Source organism: Lygodium microphyllum, chromosome 25, assembly GCF_053477565.2.
Source record: "Lygodium microphyllum isolate KBCC chromosome 25, Lygodium_microphyllum_v1.1.10, whole genome shotgun sequence".
Classification (NCBI taxonomy): domain Eukaryota; kingdom Viridiplantae; phylum Streptophyta; class Polypodiopsida; order Schizaeales; family Lygodiaceae; genus Lygodium; species Lygodium microphyllum.
In genome coordinates this window covers 120,971-148,328 of record NC_141159.1, presented here as the reverse complement: position 1 = coordinate 148,328, position 27,358 = coordinate 120,971, and the positions used below count along the sequence as shown (strand labels likewise).

The 27,358-nt window shown below is 41.3% G+C and overlaps 1 protein-coding gene across 1 annotated transcript in view; it reads right to left on the bottom strand.

The window, feature by feature from the left end:
• Nucleotides 1–27,358, bottom strand: part of LOC148013822 (uncharacterized) — a 42,208-nt gene that overhangs the window by 13,479 nt on the left and 1,371 nt on the right. The window lies entirely within an intron of this gene.

Below are 27,358 nucleotides of genomic sequence, written 5' to 3'. Positions count from 1 at the left end.
TTAGGAGGGAATGTTGTGAATTATATTTTTCCTTGTGGAGTACTCAAAGGAACTACTTTAATTGTAGAAATATTTTAAATATTATGATTGTCATGGAAAAGGAATAATTTTATGGTGAAAAGATAGGTTTTTTGCCTTGCTTTTGATTGAAATTGAAGAGGTCTCTAAGGGGTAGAGTGGCACTTGTTCCGAGGATTTGTTGGACAATGATTTGATGCTTGGGTGGACCACCTCCATGATCACACCACAAAAAAAGATGTCAAAAAAGAAAAGAGACTTGCATGGGCATTGCTCAATACACTAGTTGAAGATTGAGCGGTGTGAAGGCTATCACAAAAGGCAAGATTCACTCCTACGATAGCATGCGGGTCAAGGAGGCTATAGATACCCCATGCTAGGTCTAGGATGGAGATGGAAAACTTCCATGGCTTAACGTTTGTTGACATTGGAAGACCCTATTCTAAATAAAGAGTAGTCATAAAGGAAAGTAGGAGGCTAGATCCATGGTGGATCTGTCTTATGGTAGGGTGGTCTCAATGAGCTAAGAGTTTTCCTTCAAAAGCATCAGACCCATGAGGTTTTAGAAAAGAGTTAGAAGATGATTGTCTTAAGAAATATTATAGATCCCGACCTTGTGCCATTTTATGGGACAGAGTCAGACTTTGCTTCATGGACAGAGGGGTTGACATGTTAACTCCCCTCATTTCTCACCCTCTTTGAACCAAGTGTAACACATATTTACTTCAGTTCAAGTTGATTTCTGAAAGCAATTTCTAGTGACCGATGCTAGATAAATTGTGAAGTGACCATAGTATTGATTAAAAATAATACTTTTTGGTCGATCCTCATGGGAATGGGGTAGAGCTTTCCATACAAGGTAGACTCAAGTAGTCCCAGATAACAAAGTCTGCGATGTTCCAACGGATTTCTAGATAGTGTTGCTTAGGTCTATCTCTTTATGAGCTACCAAATTGTGCCCTCAAGGGAGAGTTTGATATGCACATTACAAATTATGTTTCTTCCACTTCTATTTCTTATTATCACATGGTATCAATCAAGTAATGTTGTTAGTTTCGATGATTTGTGATGTTTTCTTTATGATAAATGTTCCATAAAATGATATACTACTCAAAATGATGTCAATGATTATGTGTCTGCTAATAATGTCATCATCTTTGCTAGCTAACATATTTAAACTCTTGTGTTGTCAACTTAGTGACTTTTCTCTACTTACATGCACTGACTACCCTACCTTTTTTACCCTATTTCTTATGGGTTGTTGAGAGTGGAAAAAGAATGAATTTTTAACTAATTTTTGTTATTTTTGAGGACTGAATGATAGATTTTTTATGGATTTAGAGTGATGTATGGTTGTTAAAGGAAGTATTTGAGAGTGTTTTGGATGATATTGATTATGTTTTGGAAGTTCATGATGATTCTCAGTGGATATGAGGTTCTGTGATGTTCTGATAGGTTCTGATTGGTTCTGTATACCTTCTATATAGCTTCTGTTTTGTTCTGATTGTCTTCTATATGAAGCATGGATTGATGATTGATGAAGATTGTGATATTTTAAAAGTTTATTGAATAGTCTTTGATAGTTTGGAATGGTTTGAGTATGAGTTATGAGGTTTTGATGACCTTGTGTAGAGCCTCTGTCTCTCCTTTGTCTCTGTACTATAACTGTAATGTAACTGTTCTGTAGACCTTCTGTAAGTGTTCTGTAGAATGTATGTGTGACTTCGGGAAAGTTTTCTAACCTTTGGAAAGGATGAATCTAAGTTCAAAAGAGCTAAAACAAGTGGAAGAAGCAGCTACTAAAGACTGAAGAGAAGACTAAGTCACAGTGACAGTAGTGAGCTGTGAAAAGACACTGTAGTGGCTCTAGTGACTCTTCATATCAAACATACCTCTTAAGAGGTGCATCCATGACCTAAGAAGGATTATTGAGGGTTATTATGAGAGTATTGTAGTGAGGATATGATGTACTATTGATAGAGGGAGAGAAAGAGAGAGGGCCAGAGATAGTCAATTCTATCAAAACAGTGTAACTGTATGTGAGAGATTGACAGAGAGAATTATGAAGACATTGAAGATGAATAATATGTGATTGATTTCCATTCAAAGATGGTGTATTCTTTTGTGTTCTTTGTTCTATTGAAGAATTTTATGAAGATGTTGAAGATTATGGTTGATTCTATCAAATCCGTGGGAGAAATCTACTATGATGCTGCGTGAAGAATTGTTGTTTTCTTTGTTTTGATGATCAAAAGAATGAAATAAAAGCTTGTTGATGTTACAAGATAGATTTTCTTGCAAGAGAATTCACTTTTCCTTGGTGTTCCTCTTGGGGCTTCATGTTTTTGGTGCACAGTCGAGGAAACTTGCTATCAACAAGCATTAGAAGAGGTTGAAAATGAAGGAAATGGCATTGTCAAGAGAAGAGGAGAATTCAATGGATGTTTGCAAAGTTCATTCTTCCACTGAAGAGTTGGAACTTCTCATAATCAAATCCACTTTCCACAAGAAGTTCATTTCACAATGGCGGAAACATATCACCATCATGATACATGCTCTATGTGGTGGACTGTTTCCTCTTCCTGTTGAAGCAGTAGGAACTTGCATCTTGGTAGCAAACTGTTTGGGAATAAACTGAAGAGCAGAAACAGAGAGAATGACCATCCATAGAAGATTTGGCATTCATTGAGAAGTTTCCAGGCATCATTAAGTGGGAGATTGTGAAGAAGCTGTAGGAGTCTTGTTCTATAGAGGTTCACAAAGAAAAGAAGGAAAAGAGTTGGAATTTGTTCGTGGATACTCAACATAGCAAGATGCATGGGATGCTTGGTGCACTAACAATTTTCTGTTTGTCCAATTAGTAACCTACTGGAAGTTGGTAGACAAAGTGTTTTTCACAACATACACAGTTGAAACCCTCAGAAGCTGGCATTATTATAATGACGCAACAACGATTTTAAGAAGAATGAGTTTTGATACTTTCAGAACAGAATATCTTCCCCTCTGTAGTGGTTTGAAAGCTGAATTCAGAGATGTTGAAAAGAAGGAAGTAGAAGAGACGTTGGCCAGAGAATCCATCAGAGACTGAAGCCCTCTCTGATACTATCCTGTTGAGTCCAGACCAACTGGTTGAAGCCAACCCCCTGATGAATGACGCAATAAAGAGGCAAGCGTTGGAACGAGTCCAGAGGTACGTGAGAAGAGCAAAGGCAAAAATCAAGGCTGAGAATAAGCTTGCAACAGAAGCCTCCTTTGACGTCCTAAAAGCACTCTTTACAGAAAACCCATGGCGACTCAAGGTACCCTTCCTAGTCAGATTCTTCCTGGAAATATTGATGATAGGCTAGCAAATGTAGTCCCATTGCCTGTTTTTAAGGGAGTACAATGAAGACCCTGATCTTCATGTAGCAGAGTTCATGGTAGCATATGTGGCTAACAATGCCAGAATCCCTAAGCATTGGTTAGCAATATTCCCCGCCACTTTCAAGGGTGCGGCGTTTCAGTGGTATGAGAGACAAGCAATAGGAACTTTTGGCACATGGGACGACCTAAAGTTGGCCTTTCTCACTAAATTCAGGCGTGAAGGTTTTGAAGAGTAGATGCGAGAGGAGTTCATGAACCTAAGTCAGTCCTCTGGAGAAAGAGTAGAAGCTTATGTCTCCCGAATGGAATCCATCCTGAAGAGATGGACTAACCATCATTTGGACGAAGGTATCCAGAAAGGAGTGTTTCTTACGGGCCTACAACCAGAAGTTTGCAAGTTTGTGGAATTGAGAAGACCAGTCAATCTGCAAGCTGTAGTGGAAGGTGTAAGATTGTATGACCAAGTTGAAGCAAGGCTATCAATGACTCCAGGAAGAGAAGTCTTATCTCCTCCCATGCCTGGAATGGTATACCCACCAAATGCAGTCCCAAGGACAATTCCCTACCCCTATCCCCAGATGCAAATAGTGCCGCAGTATAATGCACCTAATCTAGTGTGGTCATCGCAGACGACAATGCCTCAAATGATGGTTCAACCACAACAACAGTGGCCTCAAACAGTTTCTCCAATGGCGACTCAACAACAGTGGAATCCTACCAACTGGAATCAACAACCCCAAGTCTCAACAGGAGCTCTGAATCAGAGCCAGAACAGAGGACCTTCTGGATCAACCCAACCAATGTATGCAGTAATTACAGATGCTTTCCAAAACCCTACTACAAGTACTTCAAGAGGTGAAAATCTGAAGGATTACTTATCCGACTCAGTTGCAAGTATCAAGAAAGAGCTTCTGGATGTGATTACAGAGCAGCTACAGACGTTGAAGGTGAATACTGTCAATATATCCACTCCTGCAAGAGCTGGAAGAGATGTGATGCGCTCTAATACATGGTGCGGAAAGTGTCATAAAGCGAGACATTTAGCCACTAAATGTATCCGAAAATCAACCATTCCTGGAGCCTTCTATTCCTACTGTTTGCAGAAGAACCATACAGAGGATATTTGCTCTCTGAAAGAGATGCATGAACGAAGATAGAAGGATGAAAATGCAAGATTCAACTTGCTAGAATCCAAAATGACAACACAGGATATTGGACCAAAGCCTAGGGAGTTTGGTCCTAATTTTGGTCCAAGGAGGTTTCCCTCTCAAAGTTATAGAGGACGACAGTATGGCGGTGGACAGAGATCAGAGGTGGAATGTTACAGGTGTGGAGAAAAGGGGCATATCTCCCCAAATTGTCCAAACTCTAGACGATCTATGGATTACAAGTCCTTATGCAACCGATACAAAGGAGAAGGCCACACTGCAAAGGACTGTCCCAGTCCAGCCCTTGTAAAGGCCAATGCCATTGATGCCGCTGTTACGCGCACCAAGAAAAAGGAACCAGTGGTTCAGAACAAAAATGACTCTCCTGCTAAGACTATGAAGTTCAACCTGCCAACAGAGGGACAGAGCAGTATAGAACAGAACAGTACAGTACAGAGCACTACAGTGTCATAGAGAGTTACAGAGAGAGTCCCAGAGACAGGACCAGAGGCCCAGGAGATGGAAGAGCCAGAAGCACTTCCAGAAACAGAAGAAGTGCCGATGCAGCAATTGTTAGCTGAAAAAGGAAAGATGAAAATGGGTGTAGCCCCATTCCCCAGCCGGTTAGAGAAGCCTGTGGATACTATCAAAGATTATGACTTGGTCAAAGACCTAGATACTTTTAAACCAAACTTAACATTCCGATAGTTACTAATGTTGTCTCCCAGCTCTCGAAAGAAATTCAAAAGCATCTTGACAAGAAGGCGTAGACTAAGGATCGCTCCTTCAACAGTGACCAAGACCAATAAGGCCCCGGAGCCTGTAAGGCGTACTGGATGAAATGGCCATGGTTCCATTTGGGTTGATCAATGGACCACAAAGTATGCAGAATCTGTATAAGCAATGGATTAAAAGCATAAAGATTAAGATCATCAGTGGCTCCTGTCACCCTGAATGTTCAGTCCAAAGAAAAGATGACGATGATGCCCCCTGCCAAAACAGAAGCTACAGCCGCCAGAGTCCCGGCCTCTAGCAGGTCCGTGCTATGTGACATTCCTAGATGCATCCTCTAAAAATGAATCCCTAAGTCTAGAAAAAATCACTACTCACACCGAATCAAACAAAGCTCTAATCCCCTTCCAGCAACCTAAACAGACGAATGAGTCATCTGTACAGAAGGAGGATACTGGTTCTAGTGGAACATCAGACGAGGATACTACTCTCTTGAAAGAGTCAGACCTCTATCCAGAAGCAATCCATGGGACATTTATCCGTGAAGTGGAAGGTGAAAGACAAGTAACATTTGTTGGATGCATAGGATACTGAACGTCACCTGAAAGTGGATCTCAATCTTCCAGAAGAAGAACTAGTGGTCTTGCAAGACCTACTCAAGGAGAACTTAGACGTGTTTGCTTGGTCGTACAAAGACCTGAAGGGGATTGATCCCACAGTATGTCAACATCACATTGACCTAGAGCCTGATGCCAAACCTGTAAGGCAAAGACAAAGACGTATGAATCCTAATTATTTTTCTTTGGTGAAGGCCGAATTATTGAAACTTCTTGAAGCAGAGTTCATTTATCCCGTGGCTAACAGTGAATGGGTTTCGCCCATTGTGGTAGTACCCAAGAAGAACGGGAAACTTTGAATATGTGTCGACTTCTGAAAGCTCAATTCTAAGACGAAGAAGGATCCTTTCCCTATCCCTTTTACAGACCAACTGTTAGACACAGTGGCAGGCCATGAGTTGTATACCCTCTTGGATGGATTCAGTGGATATAACCAAGTCCAAATCGCAAAAGAGGACCAATCTAAAACAACCTTCACCACAGAATGGGGGACCCATGCCTGCAGAGTGATGCCATTCAAACTCTGTAATGCTCCTGCCACCTTCCAACGAGTAATGATGGCTGCCTTCCAGAATCAGCTACATGATTTCATAGAGGTATATCTTGATGACTTTTGTGTCTATATTTTGATCCGTGAGCACTGGGGACACCTAGAGCAATGTTTTGACAGATGCCGAGAGTATGGGGTTTCTCTCAACCCCGAAAAATGTGTCTTTGGCATCTCCTCAAGAGTTCTATTGGGCCATATTGTCTCTGCACAAGGGATTGTAACAGACCCGACGAAGATTGAGAAAATTGCCGCCTTAACAGCACCAACAAACCTCAAGCAATTGAGAGGATTTCTTGGCCATGTGGGCTACTACAGAAGATTTATTGCACATTTTGTAACCAAGGCAACCCCTCTACACAAGCTCCTAAGGAAAGAAGCTGATTTCCTTTGGACTGATGACTGTGAAGAAGCCTTTAATACCCTAAAACAGTGCTTGATCCAAGCACCTATTTTACAGCCTCCTGATTGGACGAAGGAGTTCCATGTGCACACCAATGCATTAGTTGAAGGGCTAGGTGTTGTCCTATGTCAAAAGGGCCTCTCTAAATTAGATCAACCGATATATTATGCAAGCCGAAAGGTCACTCATAGGGAACGGAACTATACAGTGATGACAGAGCTTGAGTGCTTGGCAATGGTGTTTGCATTGGAGAAGTTTCGACACTATCTATTGTCAACACATTTCAAGTTCTACGTGGATCATGAAGCCCTGTCCTTCTTGATGAACAAAAAAAATATTAAAGGACGACTGATGAGATGGTTGCTCCTATTCCAAGAGTTTGACTTTGAAGTGGTCACTAAGCCTGGCCGATCCCATGTCTTAGCTGATCATCTATCACCGATCCCTCAAACAGAAGAAGAGAAACAGGATGATCCAGACCTTCCTGATGCTTCCTTGTTTCTAGTTGAAACACTTACTCCCTGGTATGCAGACATAGCCAATCTCCTAGCAACTCAACAGTATCCTCCTAGCATCTCAAGCCGTGAGAAGAATAAGCTTCTGTTAGAATCAGCCCCCTATACTTTACTAGGCAGTGCACTGTACAAGAAAGGCAAAGATTAAATACTGCGAAGATGTGTTGCAGGAAATAAAATCGGTATAGTATTGAAAGTATGCCATGACGAACCATGTGGTGAACACTTCGCGGGAGAAGCGACGGCCAGGAAGGCTCTATTAACAAGATATTGGTGGCTGACTCTCCACAGGGATGCATATGATTACTGCAAGAGATGTGATGCTTGTCAGCGAATGGGAAAACCCACCAAAACAAGTGCCATGCCACTGCAACCCATTCTTCTCCTAAAGCCATTCGAGAAGTGGGGGATTGATTTCGTGGGTCCCATTGTTGAGAGATCGAGCTTCACTCGTGATATGCCAGGGTGACCGTTGTGCATTTATGTCACCGACTTGTCAGTTGCAGATGCGGTTGGTACACCGCCCATGAATAATAGCTAGATGATAGCTATCATTATCTACTCTAGTTTGTGGCTCAGTTAGTATGCCACCTTAGTTATTTGAGTTTGGTTTGAGACCCATATATAGGGTTCTTCTATTTCTTTGTATGAGAGTTCTTTTTGGCTTACATAACTAAGAAGAGAAAAACTGTTTTCAGCCTCCACCTCTGTGTGTATTCCCCCATTGTGCAAGCAAGAAAGCTACAAGTGAGACTCCTTCCTTCTCTCCCACAATCTTGACATGGTATCAGAGCCTTGTTCGTGGTAAGAATCTCAAGAAAGCAAGCCAAGCTCGCGGTATTCTGGTAAGAGGATCAGTGTTGCTTTCATTTTCTGTTTTGGGAGCAGATCTCTGCAGGTAGCACAGCCGGAAATTGCAAGAGTGCATTGTCTCAGGTTGAGACGCCCTTCGCGACCCTGTTTTTTTTATTTGAGGCCATTTCAGGGCCTGTTTTGGAGGTGGAAGTTTTCTGCACGCACTCAGGAAAAGGCCCAGTTTTATGCTGTGCGACCACTGTTCTACAGGTCGGTGAAAAGTTACTATAGAAATTGCATCGTATGCTTGTGTGCAGAGACATTGCGAGTTACAGAATTATCCTTGTTGCCTGTTGATGCAAAATCGTCACTAGGAAGTGACTGTGTGGTCAAATACCACTTTTGTCAGTTTTGCAGATTAGCCCTTGTGAGGCTGAAGCTGTGTTCTTTGCAGTGACAGAACTTTTTGCAGTGTTCTGTAATGGCATTTGATTCTCTCTCACAGATTGTCACTCAAAAGCTTGACAAGAACAACTTCCAAGCATGGAAGTTTAGAATGACGAATTTCCTTATGGGAAAATGATATTGGAAATTTGTTGCAGGAAATGAAGAAGAACCAGTTCTTCCTGATGTTCCCAATCAACAGCAAATGTAGGCATTTAAAGCATGGCATGAGAGAGCCAGGAAAGTTATGTACTGGCTGTCTATCAGTATTTCAGACTCTATGATTGTGCATATTCAGGATGTAAGTACGCCAAAGGAGGCATGGGATACTTTGTCAAAAATGTATAGCACAAATACTCAAGCCAGGAAAATGCAGCTCAAGCAAGAGTTGCATAATGTGCAAAGAGAAAATATGAGCATCAATGACTACTACATGAAGGTGAAGAAGATTGCAGATGCACTTGCTTCCATTGGGTCGCCAGTGGAAGATGATGACTTAGTTTCTGTGACCTTGAATGGTCTAGGAAAGGATTATGCATAGTTTCGAACATCCATTTCCGTCCGTGAAAGATTTCCTGATTTTGAGGAGTTGATTGCTCTTCTAATTTCTGAGGAGCAGAGAAATGGTGGTGCATCTTCTTCAGGAGGAACTTCAAAAGAAGTTGTCTTCTACTCAAATGCTGGAAGAGGTAGAGGCAGAGGTAGAGGAAGCCGATCTGGAGGCCGTGGTAGAAATCAAAATATGTAGCAAACTCAAGAAAACCAGTCCTATGGAGGAGGACGTGGTAACTCTAGAGGCAGGGGGAGCCAAAGAGGTCGTGGTGGATGGCAAAGAGTGCAAAATGCAAACAGCAATGTTGAATGCTACTACTATGGTAAAATGGGTCATACGGCTAAAGACTGCTATAAAAAGTAGAATGACATCATGAATGGAAAACTGCAACAAGGAAATTATGCATCTTCTAGTAGACAGGGTGATGACAGAAATGAGCATTTGTTTATGGTGCAGCACATGAACAATTCTGTGACAAGTGCAGAACAAAGCAACGATGTATGGTATGTTGACTCAGGTGCATCAAACCACATGACAGGTCATGCAGAATGGATGGAGGATGTAAGGAAAATGGAAAAACCAGGATTTGTGGAGACTGGTGATGATACTGCACATCCTATTATGCAGATTGGAAAAATTCCCTTGTCTATGCAGAATGGGAAAAAGAAATACTTGTCAGATGTATTTCATGTCCCGAATATCACCAAGAATCTGGTTTCTATTGGTCAAATGGTTGAGCAGGGCTTGCAGGTCAGATTTAATCCTCATGGATGCTTTGTTGAGGATATGAAAAATAAAGGTCGCTTGATAGCAAAAGGAAAGAAGAAGGGCAGAATGTTTACGTTGGATGCAGACATGTCTGAATTGAGTGCAGCAATGTTTGCACATGGGACCGGTGTAGTTGCAGATATTGATATCTGGCATAAACGCATTGGTCATGTTAATGTACAGCGACTTAAATCAATGCAGGCCCAAAATATTGTTGCAGGATTGCCTAGATTCAAGGTTGCAGAAATGCATAAGGTATGTGAAGCCTGTCAGTTTGGAAAACGGGCAAGGAAACCATTTCCTAGACATGTTCAAGAGAGTAAGAAGCCATTGAAATTAATCCACTCTAATGTGTGGACTACTAAAGCTGCATCTCTTTGAGGCTGTCATTATTTTGTCACTTTTATTGATGACTATAGCAAAAAAGTTTGGGTGTATTTTATGAAAAAGAAAAGTGAAGTTTTTGGGCATTTCAAAACTCTTAAAGCTATGGTTGAAAAAGAAACAGGTCTGCAAATAAAATGCCTAAGGTCAAATGGAGGGGGAGAGTACCTCTCAAATGAGTTTGCAAGGTTCTTACAGGAGCATGGCATAAAGCAGCAATATTCATGCAGTCATACCCCACAGCAAAATGGAATTGCAGAAAGAAAAAACATGCATATTGGAGAGGTATCTCGTGCCATACTCAATGAAAAAGACCTGCCAGATTTTTATTGGGCTGAAGCAGTTGCTACAGCAATCTACATAATGAACAGGACTCCCATTGCAACAATACATGGAATAACTCCAGAGGAGAGGTATATTGGTAGGAAACCAGATATTTCTCATTTGAAAATCTTTGGTTGCATTGCCTATGTTCATGTGCCAGATGAGTTGAGATCCAAGTTGGATCCAAAAGCTGAGAAGTGTATCTTTATTGGTTACTCTCTGCAAAGCAGAAAGGGTATAGATGCTATAACCCTTCTACTCGTAAGTTTACAGTGAGCAGAGATGTTGTTTTTTATTAGATGACTAGCTAGTATAAACCAGTAAATGTGATTGATGATGTAGATGCACAAAATGGTAATGCTGCACAGAATTCACAGCAGTAGTCACAAAATATTAGTGGACCTGGAGTGTCCTCTAGCAGTGGTTTACATTCTTCGCCATGGACAGGCAGATTGAGATCAGGAGAATCTTCTCAAAGCAATGCAGATAGTGGTATGCAGGTTTCATGAAAAGGAAAAGAGAAGGTAGATCAGCCCATGTTTGATGTGAATGCAGGTCACTCTTATGTGGATGGTGAATCCAGTGGCTCAGAACAGAGCATTGATGATGAGTTGGGTATCCCCTCTATTGTTACACTTGGAGTAAGGAAGACTAGGGATGTTTTGAGAGCACCTAGAAGTGAGCCTACTTTGCGTAGGTCTACCAGAGCTAGGTATCATGTGGATAGGCTGAAATATGATGGATTTACAGCCATCCACTATGCATATATGGTCAAAGTGATACAGGAACCAGAACCCACTTCTTTTGAGCAAGCCATGGGAAAAGAAAAATGGAAGAAAGCCATGGATGAAGAAATGGATGCCTTGGAAGCAAATGCTACATGGGAGTTGGTACCTTTGCCTAAAGGTAAGAATGCAATTGGCTGTAAGTGGGTTTATAAGGTGAAGCACAATGCAGATGGTTCTGTGAATAGATACAAGGCAAGATTAGTAGTCAAGGGGTATGCACAAACATATGGCATTGATTATGAAGAAACATTCAGTCCGGTTGCAAGGATGGCAACTGTAAGAGCAGTCATTGCTATGGCTGCATCAAAGGGATGGTCTTTACATCATATGGATGTAAAGAATGCCTTTTTGCATGGTGATTTGCAAGAAGAGGTCTATATGGAGCAGCCACCAGGTTATGTGCATGTTGTTCATTTTGAGTTTGTTTGTAGGTTGAAGAAAGCCTTGTATGGCTTGAAGCAAGCACCTAGAGCATGGTCTGACAAGATAGGGTAGTATCTTGTCACTATTGACTTTCAGATTTCCAAGGCAGATTTCTCACTTTATGTGAGAAAAACAGAGAAAGGTATTATGCTGCTTGTCATTTATGTTGATGATTTGATTATGACAGGTGACAATGATGAAGATATCCTTCATATGAAAATGCTATTGAAAAAAAAGTTTGAGATAAAGGATTTGGGAGAGCTGCGTTATTTCTTGGGCATTGAGGTGATTAGATCACCAAGTGGGATACAACTCTTGTAGAGGCAGTATGGATTGGACATGTTGTCCAAATATGGGATGGCAGGCTGTAAGCCTATTTCAGTTCCTTTGGAGCAGAATGTGAAGCTGAGCGCAGATGGAGGTGAGCTTCTGGAAGACCCTACTATGTACAGACGCATACTAGGAAGTTTGATTTATATGACTATTACCAGGCCAAATTTGAGCTATGTTGTTGGATTAGTAAGTTAGTTTATGCAGGCTCCAAGGAAATCGCATTTGGATGTGACTAGACGCATACTCAGGTATGTGAAGTCCACATTGCAGTATTGACTATTTTATGAGACTGGGGTTCAGATACAGTTGCATGGATACACTGATGCTGATTGGGCTGGTAGTATTTCTGATAGACGATCTACCAGTGGGTATGTGTTCTCTTTTGGGAGTGCTGCAGTCACTTGGAGCAGCAAGAAACAACCTACAGTTGCCTTGTCCAGCATAGAGGCTGAGTACAGGGGTGCAGCAATGGCTGCATGTGAGGTAGCTTGGTTGCATAAGCTACTTTATGATATACATCAGTCTACAGATGGGCCAGTTGTCATTTATTGTGACAACATGAGTAGTATACACTTGGCAAATAACCCAGTCTATCATGCTAGAACAAAGCACATTGAGGTGCATTATCACTATGTGCGGGAGAGGGTTTTACTAGGTCTTATTGATCTAGTTTATGTCAGCACAGAGGATCAGGTAGCTGACATATTCACGAAAGCATTGGGCACAGAGAAGCTGCGCAAGTTCAGAGACCTGCTTGGTGTGCAGGAATTGGGATTGAGCTCGAGGGGGAGTGTTGAGAGATCGAGCTCCACTCGTGATATCCCAGGGTGACCGTTGTGCATTTATGTCACCAACTTGTCAGTTGCCGATGTGGTTGGTACACCACCCATGAATAATAGCTAGATGATAGCTATCCTTATCTACTCTAGTTTGTGGCTCAATTAGTATGCCACCTTAGTTATTTGAGTTTGGTTTGAGACCCATATATAGGGTTCTTCTATTTCTTTGTATGAGAGTTCTTTTTGGCTTACACAACTAAGAAGAGAAAAACTGTTTTCAACCTCCACCTCTGTGTGTATTCCCCCATTGTGCAAGCAAGAAAGCTACAAGTGAGACTCCTTCCTTCTCTCCCACAATCTTGACACCCATTGATCCACCCACCAGACGGAAGTAGAATAGATACATCCTAGTATGTACGGATTATGTCACAAAGTGGTGTGAAGCTAAAGCCCTGAAGCGGGATGATGGTAACAGTGTAGCCCTGTTCATGAACGAGAATATTATTACCCATTTTGGCAGTCCCCTTGAGCTGGTAAGTGACAGAGGTACTCATTTTCTTAACAAAATCATGGAGGAGCTGACGAAACTGTATAAGATACGCCATCGTAAGTCCACTTCCTATTACCCCAGAGCCAATGGCCAAGTTGAAGTCACCAATCGCATCCTTTGCTCGATTCTGACAAGAACGATTACCATACATCGTCGCACTGGGACAATCGACTTATAGAGGCCCTCTGGACGTACAGAACCTCCCATAAGGCAGCTACAAGACAGACCCCTTTCCAACTAGTGTATGGTACAGAAGCTCTCTTCCCTGTTGAGCTGGAATTGCCCTCTTTGCGAGTGGCGGTTAAAGAACACTTGGGAGATAATGAGCCACTACAACGCCGTCTCCTGCACTTGGAATGCTTGGACGAGATACGGCGGATGGCCCTACAGTGCATGGAAACTACTCAAGCGCGACACAAGGTCTATCATGACAGTTTCATCAAGCACAAGGAGTTCAAAGAAGGTGATCTTGTTCTAGCCTATGATTCGAGATTTGGCAAGCTTCAACAACGATGGATGGGCCCGTACAAAGGACTGGCCGTCAATCCTAACGGCTCTGTTCAGGTACAGACCGTTGATGCCTCTGATGATCCTTTCCTCATCAATGGTTATCGCCTGAAGAAGTACTTCTCTCCCTGGGGATCTTGACAATCACAATCAACCTACCCTCTCCCTTTTGGGCGTCGCACTGTCTTTCTTGTCGTGCTTCTGATAGCCATCATGATTTTCCTCATGAGGCGGTCTCGTTCTGCTACCCCCTCGTAGAAACATCTCAACCCGTCATTGTTCTCTTCTCGTTTGATCCAACAATGGTGGCGAGGTTGGTCCTGACATATAATATTTCTACCATTCTCTTTCTTAATTTAAAAAAAAGAAAAAAATTAAAAAAAAGAAAAAGAAAAAAGAAAAAGAAAAAAAAGAAAAAAGAAAAATTTAAAAAAAAAGAAAAAAAGAAAAAAATAATTAAAAAACAAACAAACTGTTATGGAAGAAAATAAAGAAATTCCGTGTCATAGCAAGCCTCGTTCCAAGAAAAGGTGGAAACACCCTTGGGCGGGAAGCTGACTGTGAAAAAGGTGGAAACACCCTGCAGTTCAGGATAGCTGACTCACCAGCAGAACCTCTTCAGCAAGTAATTTGAAGCCACCTCCCTTGGTACGTTGTCTTTGCAATATCAGCTCGTCTGCCCTTCTTAACAAACAACTCTTATTACAAATCATTGAAGTATGAGATTTGTAGGCTGCCTCCCTGGGTACGCCTCCTCTTCAGGATTGCCAACACCTAGAGTGATGTAAGCTTTCATCCTAACAGGATGGGGATGTGAGTATGGGCTACCCTCTGTATCTTTCAACAAAGAGTGAGACAGAGGGTGGGGTGAGTGACCAGTCTTTCCCTTCAAATCGAATGAGAGGTGAGATGTGTGAATGGAGTGTTGCACGCACGGGATAGGCTTCTCAATGCACAATACACGATCTATTTCTGTGCACTGTACTATAAGGCTCCCTGGCCTTCCTTCTTACACTGTATACCGGCACAGGGTGGAATGCACAATTGCACCATCAAATGCGCACAAGGCATACAACCTCCGCACAAGTGACCGTGAGGATTACATCAATGGGTTTCAGGACATGGCTGCCCTCTATATCTTTCAACCGAGCGTGAGACAAAGGGTGGGCTGAGCGTGACTGGAGTTTCTTCAATCAATTACCGAGAGGTGAGAATTGAGGGATGTTACGACCTTTGGAGTCAGGTACGTTCCCATTTTCCTATATATCTATGGGCTAGGTTTTTGCCATCAGCACAGCACACGTCACTTTGTTCACTGCACCACAAGGCTCCTTTGCCTTTCTCCTTGCACCTATGCCAAACGTGTTGGACGCACTGATGCACCATCAATTATGCACCCTGGCATACTCCCTCTGCATCATTTTTTTTGTCGATTCCTAAACCGAGTATGAGCTCTGGGATTTCATCCTTATTTCCTCGAGTGATATCAGTTATGGGGCGAGTGCCTGCTCTTTCAATCCATTTGACTGATTGTGAGTTGAGTGCAATATCCCTCGCCATCGACGAATTTTCTCGTGATTCCTTCAACCAGCTACCTCCCTTGGTGCTGCCACATGATCCCTGCCATGAAGGACGAAGAACGTGTGATGTGAAGATACCTTGTTACCTCCTGTAGCCGACGACGCCACCAGACGCAACCTAGATAGTCGACATCCCTCCTCGGCAATATGGGTCAAGTTTTTCTGACCATACAACTTCTGTTTCTCAGTACCAGTTATGTCTTAAGTGTGGGGACGTTGTGGTTGCACTGAAGTGAGGTACTAGGTTCTTGAAGCTTGGTTTACCCTTCTTGCTAAGGTCTTAAGTGTGGGGACGCGTCCCTGCGCGTCTATATTGCATACCTCCAAATATATATCCTGTTCTGATCCTGCATCTATACCGTGATTTCATTTTACCCTGATGAGGTCCCTTCCCCACCCTTACGTTCTATTTCACCCTGTCCTCGGGGTTGTTCCTTGACCGTTTACCCTTATTCTGGGTTTTGCGTTTTTTTTCATACGAATAGATCTTACGTTCACCGAAAGCTCAATCCAACCTTACAGCCCTGTTCGTCCCTTTGAACTGCCTATTTTTCCTTTTTACCAACCCCTATTCCGACAGACGATTCTCAAGTTATTAATTTTTGAAGAAATTCTCGTAAATTGGACAATTTTCCATGTGAACGTGTCTTTATTGCTTCGAAACCCTGATCTGATACGTTAGGCCTGTTCTACCCCTTCCCCCTGATATTTTTCCTTTTTTACTTCGTGTCCTTTTGATGCACGGTTCATCCGTTATTAATTTTTGCGGGTTTTGGGGTCTTTTTCGTACCTATTTTTCATATTTTTCCATGTGAACCTGCCCTATTTTCACCGGAATTCCAATTTGATTTGACAGTCGTGTCCTGTCAGTCTTTTTCCCACTTTTTCATTTTCTCTCCCCCCTCTTTCGCTTGTCATATTTTTAGTTATTAATTTTTCCGAGCATTTTCGGATGCATTTTTCGTATTTTTTCCATCTGAATCCTTCCTAATTTTCCCCACACTGAGTTTTGATATGCCAGTCCTGTGAATTCCTTTCTTCTGGACATTTTTCCTTTTTCCTATGTGCTATTTTGATGCACGGTTTTTCTCGTATTAATTTTCGAGTTCATTTTTGGGCCCATTTTTTTGATTTTTCCCATGTGAGCGCGTCCTAACTCAATCGGAACTGTGTTTTCTCATGGTAACGTTGTCGGACACATTGTTCTGCACACTTTCCTTCTTTTCGTACTTCATTTTGATGTGCGGATTTTTCGATATTAATGCCTGTATGTGTTTTCGGGTTTATTTTTTGCATTTTTCCCATGTGAACACCCTGATTTTGCCTTGGAACCTATGTTACATGTTTCTAACATTTTTTCCTCATCTCCCAACCCATTTTTCCTTTTTATGGATTTTTGATCCGACAAATGGTTTGGATTTTATTAATTTTTCTTTATTTTTCCCGTTAACCACGTTTCTCGCCTCGCACGTGAACGCGCCTACTTTTCATTTTATGCGCCTCGGGATGCCCTGTGGTGTCCATGGCTCGCGTGTCTCCTTCCTTGCCTGTTTGACTCCATCACTGCAAAATTTTTTTACCCCTGCCCGCGCATGCACACGGATCGAGGGTGTATTTCTTAACCCTTTAGTTTCTTTTTTTAATTATTATGAATTTATTTTCTATTAAAAAACAAAAATATTATTTTTTTAAAAACCAACATTCATTAACTTCAAATGAATTAATTTTACAATTGTTTTGAAGAGAAAAAAAAAACCAATAACCACACCTTAGATTATTATAAATTTAAAAAAACAAAAAATAAGACTTTAAAAAAAAAACAAACAAACAAACGGATGCTCCTCCCTCAGTGCTCCCCCGCCTTCCTCCTCGGCCTCCCCCACCATCGTCTCCTCCTCCTGCATTCCCTCTTCCCACAGCAGCGGCCTCCCCCACCATCGTTCCCTCCTCCCCGGCAGCAACTCCTCCTCCTCTCAGCGCTTCCTCCACAGTGACCTCCTCCTGATCCTCCTTCACGCAGCAGTGGCGCTGCCTCCTCCAACCGCGGCTTGTCCTGCGCCTCCCCTTCCCTTGCCCGCGGCTTGCCTTGGGCCTCCCCTCCCCTTGCCCTCAGCTCGCCGCAGCGCCCCTGCGGCCTTCTTCAACCCGCCACCTCCTGTCTCCCTCTCGCGGCCTTCTTCCCCCACCGCCTGCGGTTCCTCCACGCGCCGGTCGCTTCGCCCCGCCACCCCCGTCATCGACTACCACCTCCACCTACTCCTCCTCCTTCCTCCCCCTGCACCTGCAGCAACCCCCCTACTTCCTCCTCCCCCTCCTCCTCCCCCACCACCTCCACCGACTCCCTCCTCCTCCCCCTCCTTCTCCCCCACCACCTCCACCTACTCCTCCTCCTCCTCCTCCCACCCTCTAACCACACCCAGGCTAGCAACTAACCTAAGTTAAGTTAACACTAACCTAATTGTGGTTAGTAACTAACCTAGCTTTAGTTAACCCTAACTTAACTTAAGTTAAAAATTAACCTAACTAAACCCCCTTTAGTTCCCTTAACCTAACTAGGGTTAGGATTCACTTAACCTAACTAGGGTTAGGGTTTCCACTAACCTAACTAGGGTTAGGTTTCCACTAACCCTAACCTAACTAGGGTTAGGTTTCCACTAACCTAACTAGGGTTAAGCTTCCACTAACCTAACTATAGTCGGTCTGACTAACCTAACTAGGATTAGGTTTCCACTAACCTAACTAGGGTTAAGCTTCCACTAACCTAACTATAGTCGGTCTGACTAACCTAACTATAGTCGGTCTGAATAATCTAACTAGGATTAGGCTTCCACTAACCTAACTGTAGTCGATCTGACTAACCTAACTCAGGTTAGTTCCACCCCCACTAACTAACCCTAGGTTAGTTAGTTTCACCTAGGTTAGTTAATACTTGCCTAGGCTAACTTCACTTGATCTAACTGACCCCAGACTAACCTAATTGACCTACCTAACCTAGACTAACTTAGACTAACCTAATCAACCCTGACTAACCTGGACTTGACTTAGCCTCACTTACCTGACTTATTTAGACTAACTTGACTTAGTTGACTTAACTTGACCTTACTTATCCAACTAACCTGATTTACATCATTTAATTGATTTAGTTAATTTAAAAAGTTTATTTTACATTCAGAAAAATTACATAAAATTTTCTAAAAATTTCTCCATATTTCTACTATTTTTTTGAATATTTATCAGGTGGACATTAAAACAAATAAATTACAAAAAAAAATTCTGAATATTTATTCAAAATTATCCTTAAAATATATAAAATTCATTTAAAAATTAGTAAAAAATACATACAAAATTCAAAAAACTTCCAGCAAATTCCACCCACTCATCTTCCCCTAACCTTTTTTCACTAATTTCTCACTTTAAAATATTTTTATACAAGGCACCCATATTAATTGCTAAAATATACTATTTATTCACCCACATTTTCCATGCGCATTTATGCTAAACACACAATTTAATAATTTAAAAAATCAACCAACCGTTCACTTTGCACGTGCTATGTGTGCTTAAGAGGCACCTTAATTGTAATAAAAATGAATCAGCCGTCACGAAGAAGCACGTGCTGGCAAAAAAAGCGCTCCACATCACTATTAATTTTTAATTAAAGAATTTGCATTTAGAGACCCAGTCTGGTAATCGTAGTCCGGGTTGCGCTAATGCACCGTTTCATCTTAATAATTTGTAATTAAAATTTTTAAGAAGGAACCGTCGTTTTCTTATTAAGGTTTATAACCTAATAAAATGTCACCCATTGTTAATAATTTCTTAAAATGAACCCTTCATTAAAATAATCCCCCCTCAATGCACTTTTTTTCCCTTTTTGATAAACACGCTTCGTGGGATGGGCGCGTAAAAGTCTTTTAGTTGACACTGATGGTCCAGGTTATAGTCAAGTCCTGCGGTATATTTTTATGGTTGTTTGATTTGTCTATGTGTTACGATTACGGGTACGGTGTATAGTTCTTTCTTTCTTGCCTGATACGGGGATTTGGGTGCTTAAATGTTGCATCGCATGAAGCTTTCGGTCACATATGTGTCGAGGTCATGCCGAATTTTTTCTAGGATGTGTATTGTCTGGGGTGGTAACTGGGTTAGTTACGTCTATGTATGTATGATTGTCCTTTTTGGATTGATTTCTTTTTTTAGCCTTTGGTGTGTGTGTTTTCCATCTGAATGGCGCCTCACGCTCCTCCTCCTATCCAGTATGTCCCACTGGTTAGTAGGGATTACTCTTCTCTACTCACTTTTGAACCTATCGCGAAGGCAGGACTCACGACTTTCGTGGCTACCTCCTTCCCCTTGATTCCAGAAGATCCATCCATGTGTGATGAGTTCCTTGCTTCCTACAGCAAGAAGTCGGAACTGGTCCATGGTACTTCCATGACATTGACACCCCGAGGGTTAGGAAAGGCTTTGTCTCTTCCCTATAAAGGAGAGCCCTTTGTTATAGCTAGACAACTATTCTCCAACGATGAAATTTTGAAGCTATTACAGAAACAGACCAAGGAAACTCTGGATGTTAGGAAAGTGATCAATACTTCAGGAGTTTTCTTTTCCATGATCATTGATCTTGTATGGAAGTTGGTCTGTCAGTTCCTCCAAGACAGGTTTATGCCTGCCAAAACGCCATCCCATTACTTGTCCAAAGAGCTCTTTACAGCTTCCAGGATGGTGTTAAAAGGAGTACCTATTGATTGGAGCACTTACCTACTCACCAAGATGGATCAACATTTCATTAAAGTAACCAAGGGCAATGTCATCAACGTCACATATGGGTCCTACCTGTATGCTTTCTTGACATACTCAGGCCTAAAGAAGGGTGTGCCTCCACCTCCTCCATCTGATCCAGTACCTCCTCCACCACCTTCAGAAGAGTCAGAACCTATTGATATAGAGGATCTGGATTCTCATCCTCCACTGGTCATACAGCGAAAACGCTTGAAGCGGGTAGCAGATAAAGCTCCTTCAGTTCTTCCTTCAGTTATAATTCCTGCCACATCTGGCGGTGACCTCCCTGCTTATCTTACATGTAACAACCTGTTCAGAGTACATAGAGAGGGTTCCTTGGACATATCAGTCCCTTCACTGAACAGTTTAGTGCCGGGAGATGCCATTCCATTCCTCTGTAAAGACATTCATAGTTCGATTGAACTTTCAGTGGCAGCCTGTGTTCAACAGCTGTATGCTTCCTTTTATGAAGAACTGATGCAATCCAAAGACCAGTTGCATAAGGCAACATCAGAGTTAGCCTCTGCCAAAGACACACTAGTAAATTTGTTTAAACAGATGGAGCAACAAACCCACATGATTGAGACCCAAAAAGAAGAGATATCTTCTTTGAAGATTTAGTTAACAGAAGCTCAATCAGAGATCACTAAAATCTCAAAGGAGAAGGAGAGGATGTCCAAAGAAGCGCAAGAGTTTCAAACTCTTTTAGATGCAAAACTCTCAGCCTTACAGACGGCTAATGACACAGTGGAATCACAAGCTTCCCAAATCAAACAGTTGCAAGACCAACTGGCACAGTCACGGTCTGTTCCTCCAAGCCCTAATATTCCCATGATCCCTTCTCTCTTACAGCAGGACTTGGCAGTTCTCCAGAGACAGGCTACCTTGTGTCCTTTATTCCAAGATAAAGTGGAACGATTGCAATCCAGGATGGATCTGCTATAGTCTACATTTGAGCATTTCCAGGAGTATGTTCCTCTGGACCATTCTTTCTTTGTCCACTATCAATTGCAGAAGTTGGCCTTTTATATGAAGCTTTCAACTATGGATCTTCCTCTTCCAGAGGATGGTTGGAGTGGAGCTTGGTCTCCTCGGTTACTGATAGAAGTGGTACGTATGGTGTTTGAAGATTCTGTTACGACATATACCATGTTGCTGTCATATATGTATCTACGAGGTGATCTATTGATTCCAGATGAAGTAGATATGGCCTGGTATATGGAAGACGTGGTTTTACAAGCTGTTTTGTATGTCAACTATTTGGAGCTACGAATAGATGACATATTCCAGAGTTACTCCTCAAAAGTGGCTACTTGCCTTGACAATTCATGGCACTCAATGATTGATTCTGTGGTCCTGAATCACCAACAGAACACAGCTTCTACCTATGTACAGAGCACTAACCAACTGAGGGTGGATCTCTTAGCTCACCTTTCTAAAAGTAATCCATTTGATTCCACCTTTTTTTATACCTATCAGAGAATATCTATTTTAAGTCCCTCTGTTCCTAGCCTACTGTATTACTAACAAATGGCTCACCGTTATGATACCTATCTTTCCCTCTATCAAACCAATTCAACAGCAATCTTACCCCTTCTTTTCCAACCTCAATCTTTTTCTCAAATTCCAATATTTACATATTGCTCTTTTATCGAGGATAGAGTATTTTCCCCTTTTCCACCATGCCCTTCTCCATCCATCCATGTGCCTTCAGCCTTTCCTATTTATCAATTAACACCCTTCCTTAACTGATTCCCTAAAATTTTCAGCCACTCCTTCTTTAACTTATTCCTCCTTTTATGATTTTGCCTACCCATCTCTTCATCCACTTTTACTTATTCCACTTCCATCTCTTGACACTTCTATCTCTCAACCCCCTCAGTTTGTTAGTGAATATGACGGGTTTGATCAGCAGATTCCAAGAAGAAGAGGATGGAGCTCGACTGATTCTCTTACAGGACCTCAGATAAACTAGCCAATAATTCCAGGAGATTGGACTACTGCCAATCAAGCATACCAGAACTACCTTCATTTTGCTCACCAATATTCACCATCTCTAGATCCTTCAGTGAGATTGACTGCTCATTTTGCTTGGTATCTAGCATACATGCATCGGCATTCCCATAATGATCAAAAGGCCATTCCAAAACTTTGTATGAATGTCAATGTGAACATTGACTCCCACCAGTTGGATATCATGTATTGTCATGCTCTATGTCTACCTAGCAGATACCTTGTCTTGCTAGAAAGGGGGTGCTGCTTGCAGTTCTTTCAAAATCCTCCAAAGACATTTGTAGATGAATCCTTCTGTATGGATCGCTTTCGAAACCACCAAGCCTTCAAAAGGGATCATCTTCATTAATACCTTTGTAATGTATTTTGAATGATTCTTAATGATATATATCTCTTTTGGAGGTGTCATTCAGATGGTTGTGTTAGTGTTTGTGTGTGTTGTATTACTTGTATGTGATGAGTTCATGCTGATTGAGTATCATTTGTTCGAGAGCTCTTTTCAACCGATTGTTGGTGGATGGAAAGCCTATGGTGGAAATTTGAAGAAAACCTCTTATATCCTTTACAAATTTATTATGATTTTTAAATGATTAATCAGCTGAGTTAATGAATAATGAAAGTTTTCCTTTAGTAGTATTTTCTATCAGATACAGGTGATAAGTTGGGGTCGTGGTTTGGAGAGATTATTGAAGATCCCACGGAAGATAAAATTGAGCTCTTTAGTGAATTTATATTCTTCTTTTCCTTAGGTCGTGAGGACACTTCCTTTCTAAGTGTGGGGATATGTTGAGAGTGGAAAAAGACTGAATTTTTGACTGATTTTTGTTGTTTTTTAGGACTGAATGATTGATTTTTGATGGATTTAGAGTAATGTATGGTTGTTAAAGGAAGTATTTGAGAGTGTTTTGGATGATATTGATTATGTTTTGGAAATTCATGATGATTCTCAGTGGAGATATGAGGTTATGTGATGTTCTGATAGGTTCTGATTGGTTATGTATACCTTCTGTATAGCTTCTGTTTTGTTCTGATTGTCTTCTGTATGAAGCATGGATTGATGATTGATGAAGATTGAGATCTTTTGAAAGTTTATTCAGTAGTCTTTGATAGTTTGGAATGGTTTGAGTATGAGTTATGAGGTTCTGATGACCTTCTGTAGACCCTCTGTAGAGCCTCTGTCTCTGCTCTGTCTCTGTATTGTAACTGTATTGTAACTGTTCTGTAGACCTTCTGTAAGTGTTTTGTAGAATGTATGTGTGACTTCGGGAAAGTTTTCTAACCTTTGGAAAGGATGAATCTAAGTTCAAAAGAGCTAAAACAAGTGGAGGAAGCAGCTGCTGAAGACTGAAGAGAAGACTAAGTCACAATAACAGTAGTGAGCTGTGAAAAGACAATGTAGTGGCTCTAGTGACTCTTCATATCAAATATACCTCTTGGGAGGTGCATCCACGATCTAAGAAGGATTATTGAGGGTTATTATGAGAGCATTGTAGTAAGGATATGATGTACTATTGATAGAGAGAGAGAGAAAGAGGGCCAGAGATAGTCAATTCTATCAAAACATTGTAACTGTATGTGAGAGATTGAGAGAGAGAATTATGAAGATATTGAAGATGAATAATATGTGATTGATTTCCATTCAAAGATGGTGTATTCTCTTATGTTCTTTGTTCTATTGAAGAATTTTATGAAGTTGTTGAAGATTACGGTTGATTCTATCAAATCCGTGTGAGAAATCTACTATGATGCTGCGTAAAGAATTGTTGTTTTCTTTGTTTTGATTATCAAAAGAATGAAATAAAATCTTGTTGATGTTACAAGATAGATTTTCTTGCAAGAGAATTCCCTTTTCCTTGGTGTTCCTCTTGGGGCTCCATGGGTGTATGCCCTAATAGATTTGACTACTTTTAGTCATATATTTATCTCTTTATAAGCTATGATCAATGTGTTTTCACATGGACTAGTATTGCCATACTTCATGATGCTACGTTTGACCTTTGACAATCAGGTTGATGCTATTGTTATCCATGTATGGCATTACTATTTCACGTCTTTTCTTTAATGGCTTTTGTATGTCATCCATGTTGACAAATTTAATTCTTTTCCGCATGGCATCTTCTTATTTTATGATTGGTGTTAATATCTTTAATATTTTAGCTTTAGAGAGGATGCATGTGTGCCAATTGTGTGTTTTAGATACTACATTGTCTTCACTATTGATCCCATTTCTATATGCCTAATCTAGCTTTGTGTTATAGACTATTGGATATTTCCGTTGTTCATGCTAGTTGATCACAAGTACCACAAGTGTCTCTTGCTTTCTCTAATATATATCATCATCGGCATATCACCAAGATTCATCTTTATCTGAGTGGCTTAATATTTCTTCCTCATAGTAAGCCAAAGTTGGGGTTCTTTTTTGCTGAGCAATCCCAAGTTGTGAGGTTTAGAAATAGCGACCAATTCAACCACCTATAGGGACGTGAAGGGCAATAAGTGGTTGTTCTGGAAGATTATGCCCATTAAAGAGGAGAGATTGATGGAATGTTAGTAGAAGTAGAGGGATGGGGTGGTGGAAGGTGGGAGGTGGTGGAGAAAGGTTGGTGATGATGGGGCAAAAGGTAGGTGACATTGATGGAGAGGTAGGTAGAGGTGGAGGGAGGTAGGTGGGGATAAATAAAGATGGAGGGGTTAGTGGGCATCTACATTTACAAGAGTTGAAGGGGATAGGTCACAATAGTGCAAGTAGGTATGTGTAGAGAGAATATGAGAAATCAAGGTGGATAAATAAAAGAGATCAAGGATATGTGTGAGTGTGTTTGGAGGGATATGGAAAGGGATATACCAAGAGTAAAGGAAAGTGGGCATGGATGGAGGGAGGTAGAGGGACAACATCAAGCACAGAGGGAGGTAGATAGGGATAGATTGACCATGGCAAATGTATAGAGGTAGAGAGATAAGCAAGCATAGAGTAGGTAACTATGGTTAGAGAGAAGGTGGAGAGATGAAGGCTTGATAAAGGAGAGATAGGTGGTGGCATGTGAGAGTTTGTTTTTGAGGATAGAGGGGGTAGGTCGGCATAGAGAAGATAGATGGGAAATAGAGATAGGTAAGCGTACTATACACGTGATTCCCTATGCTCGGTCATAGTAAACCCTCACATGTGTAGTGTCACGAAGATGTAGCCCTAAGATGTGTCTATCCATTGTATCTTTCTATTTCATGATTACAATGATTTCCTATTGATATATTATGTGTCTCTTTTTTTTGTGCCATTTCTATGCCTGATGAGAAGTTACCACTTGAAGTCCCCTGAAGGTCGATAAAAGTTTGTATCAAAGCAACTTTCTTGTAGAGAAAATTAGCTCGCTAGGGGAGTGCACTCATGTTCATAGAGGAGATTCTAACAGAATGAGAAGCTGACTCATATGTACTAACCAAGTTGTGAAGAAGCCAATATGATGGGATAGATATGCACGATATACCATCCAAGATTACAACCACCTAGAAAGATCTCAAGATATGGAAGGACACCTCATTTGAAGAGGAACTCGAGCTATGTCACTAACTCAAAGCTACATACAAGGAGTTGTTGCTCAAACAAATCAAGAAAAAATGGAAGACCATCAAGGAGTTGAAGAATACTCATAAAAAAACCGATGTGCTACGAGATATAAAGGACAAGGATGAAGATATAGATGAGGACCTGGATGAGGTCGACCACCAACTCATCATGGTGTGTGAGAGAGCCAATGTGGCAAGTTAAGATGGCTCGAGACCTTGATATGGAGCTACAAGGAGATATAGTCCTAAGGTGGGATTCGAAGACTGCTGTCGGATCTGAAGAAGCACAAGAGAAGCTTGAATCATACCTAAAGTAGATGAGAGCTAACAAAGTCCATCAGCAACAGCTGAAGAGTATAATGAAGCTAACCAAAGAAGAGTAGAGGAGTCAATAGAAGCCAAAGGAGAGCCAAGAGAAGAAAGAGGTGACATGGGAATATAAATTCTAGTTAGAAGATGACAAAGAAGAATATCGATAACTAGAAGCGAACTACTACCCCAAAGACGACCATGAAGGAGTTGACTACATAGAAGGAGACTACCCCAAAGATCAATATCCCATCCACTACTACCCAAAAGGAGACGAATACTACTACCCTAAAGAATATTTCATCCACTACCACTAGAAGTTGAATACCTCGATACCAAGTACCCCACAAGGAGAAGAAAATTACCTTGAAGAATATCTAATAGAATCACAACCCATAGAAGAAGCTAATGAAGTCTGAAAAAAAGTATAAGAGAGAGAATACTATATCAAAGGACCAGGATGAAAAATAGATGTTAGGTTCAAGCCAGATGAGATCATGGAGTTAGGCTACAAGAAAGAAGATAAAGATAGGTGGACATGTTTCAAAAGGGAGAGGAGATACTCGACTTCATGAATCAAGAAACACAACTTCCCATTGAGATTGAGGGTAAGGCCAGTGTGGCACCCTCCTATAAGGCACATGATGCCTTTGATGATGAAGATTATGACCTAGCAGATGAGGAGGTTGAAGATGGTAAGGCAGAAGTACCTTGGGTAGGGAATCCTCTACATGGAGCCAACACTTCATTGTGCAAGGGTAAGACCCCAACCTTAGAAGAGGAGATAAATGAAGTGGAAGAGAATGAAGAAGAGAAGAACCCAAAGTTAGAAGGAGAAGAGTTACAAAAGGAATAAGAGAAGAGAGAAGAGTTAAAAGAAGAAGAAGAATCATGCAAACAAGAAAAGAAGGGAGAAGATGAACTCAACCCCAATCTTGGAACACCTTGACCCTAACAACCTAAATTCCATAACAAAACCAAGCCAACCAAGTTCAACGGTGATAGACTAGACAGAGAGTTGAAAAAGAGAATCATGAGAATATGGGATGAGATAGAAGAATATGATAGGAAAGAAAAAGAGAAAGATTTTTTAGACTGAGCCATAGAAAAGATAGAAGA